This window comes from Trachymyrmex cornetzi, unplaced genomic scaffold (genome assembly GCF_001594075.2).
Source record: "Trachymyrmex cornetzi isolate Tcor2-1 unplaced genomic scaffold, Tcor1.1 scaffold338, whole genome shotgun sequence".
NCBI classification, from domain to species: domain Eukaryota; kingdom Metazoa; phylum Arthropoda; class Insecta; order Hymenoptera; family Formicidae; genus Trachymyrmex; species Trachymyrmex cornetzi.
Genome location: NW_017298087.1, coordinates 10,554 through 12,812, shown reverse-complemented (window position 1 = coordinate 12,812; position 2,259 = coordinate 10,554). Strand labels below are relative to the sequence as shown.

The following is a 2,259-nucleotide window of genomic DNA, read 5'->3' as shown; positions in this document are numbered from 1 at the left end:
TGTACACTGCACACTGTACACTGCACAAGTTTCAAATTAGATTAACTGTCCGTGACAGCGCGAGTGATAATATATTATACGATCAAGAAGCATTTTTTCATTTTTTCCTTGAAAGATTATAGACCATTTTCTTTTCCTTTAAACTATATACGAATATAAGTAAATGTAGTGTATAAAGGTAGGGTAAATAAATAAAAGTGTTTTATAATTAATAGAATAGTATTTATTATCGAATGGTGTACATAACAGTATTTATTATCGAATAGTGTACATAATTAATGCTCTCCGAAAACCAGAGCGATCAACTCACAATCGAGGATGTTGTTGCGGTCGAAGGATTCGTCATCATACATCATTTTCAGGATGTTCGTAGATTTGGTGACAGTGGACGCGATAGCGAGAAATCGTGAAAATTTTTTGTCAACGTTATCGGTCATTGCGGTTAAGGAGGAAATGAGGTGATTCACACAGTATTCAAGATTAAATATATTAAGTACAGTGCTTTTCGACATGGATAGACGAGCTGTACTTGTTTCTAGACGTAGTATTGGTAGATTATTGATTCGTCCGAAGAGTAACGTTAAATTTCCAACATACATTGGAGACAGCGCGGGCGTCGCGCGTATTCCTCTATTATTCTCATCGTATTGCAAAAGGGACAAAATGACGTGTTTTTGTTCGAGAAGCTCTCTCCAGATGTCCGGTGAAAGCGGAATCCCTTTACCGTGAGAATCTTCCAAAATGATAGTTACGTAAGAAGGGAGTTTGACATTGATACCAATGTTCAAGTATTTGTAGCCAGTTACGGTTAACGGATATCTTCTCTCGAGAATGCGTACGATAGGACGATGTGTGATTTGATGTAATTAAAGAAAAAAATGAGTAGATGGAAAAAAAAGACGCAAAGAAAAAAATATCTACCTATTTGATGTGTTGTCTCTATCAGGATTTTCATCATCAAATGTTCTCTTCACACCTCCTTCATTACGATTGTCCTGTTCCATGAGAAACTTTTCGATATCCGCGTTGTTGAATATTGGTGTGTATTCTTACAGTATTGTCCTCACGATCGAACACGTGGATGTTGTCGGAGTGACTGTTCCTTGTATACTAATCGTTTAAAACTATTATAGTATTGATTATATATGTCCTTCCATCTTTCCCCCCTCCTCCTTCTTATTTCTCGTTGTATTTTATGTAATACTCGATCGAAGTAGTCGACTCAAGATATCCTGCATTTGTTGCAATAATCCATCTCTCGAACATTCGACATTGAGTATGTTTATATTAAATTTACCAGCCTTTGTTACGGTTCTCGTGAACTCGTTAAATTGGTAAAATTGTTGTTTTTTTAGTAAAGTACAGATTACCATTCATATATCGGAAGGCTAAAGTGGGAGCTGACAGTATTCCCGGGAATACCGCTTCTAACGAGTGATATGAACGAACACCCATATTGCATTCGTCTATTTGCGCCACATCGTTATTATTGAAGTTCACATAGGTTTGTCCTCTGTTAGTATTTACTACGGTATTGATGAAAATGTTTGGGGAAAATCTTAGACTCGAGAGACGTTTTGGCCAGCCTTCTTTCAATTCGAAACTGGGATACTCAACCATGTAAACTACATCGTGTTCAAACAGTACTTTTTCACCTGAAGGCCTTTGATATGCGGCTGATAAGGAGAAATTATCCGGAAGGAAATCCATGTAACTGTTTAGTACGTATGGTCCATCGTATTTTGCATCTATCGATCATACGTAGCGTTGATACGTGACGAATATTCAATGATGTAATACCAACACCGTATCCACATATTGTAAAGTACATAGATCTACGTACGTGGGTGTATTTGTTGTAATTTTGGTAGTTGGTGGTTGTGTGGTTGTTGTTGGTTTTGGATTTTTAATTCCATAAAGTTGTTGAATGGCTAAAATGTCCTCTATGTTGAGTTTAGCGATTCTATTATTATTCCTAGCAGTGACAACTGTGAACATTATGGATTCTTCGCGCGAACTGTGCGTTAATTCTAATGCATGTCCAATTTCATGTGTTAACGTGTTAAGCAGATAGTCCTTGCTACTACTAACAGATTTGTCAGTTAGATATATATGCCACGGTTCTGCACTATCTATGTGTATTTCAGTGCTGTAATTGTCAACGGTAGGAGGATAAAACGCGTGAGCGAGTACTCCACCAGGTCCATCTAACGAAGAGGCGCAAATTTCTTCGTTGCGTCTACGATCAGCGTACGTGTG

The 2,259-nt window shown here is 37.5% G+C and overlaps 1 pseudogene; it reads right to left on the bottom strand.

Moving 5' to 3' along the window:
* Positions 1-1,193: 1,193 nt before the first annotated feature.
* Positions 1,194-2,259, bottom strand: part of LOC108763129 (collagenase 3-like) — a 3,949-nt pseudogene continuing 2,883 nt past the window's right edge.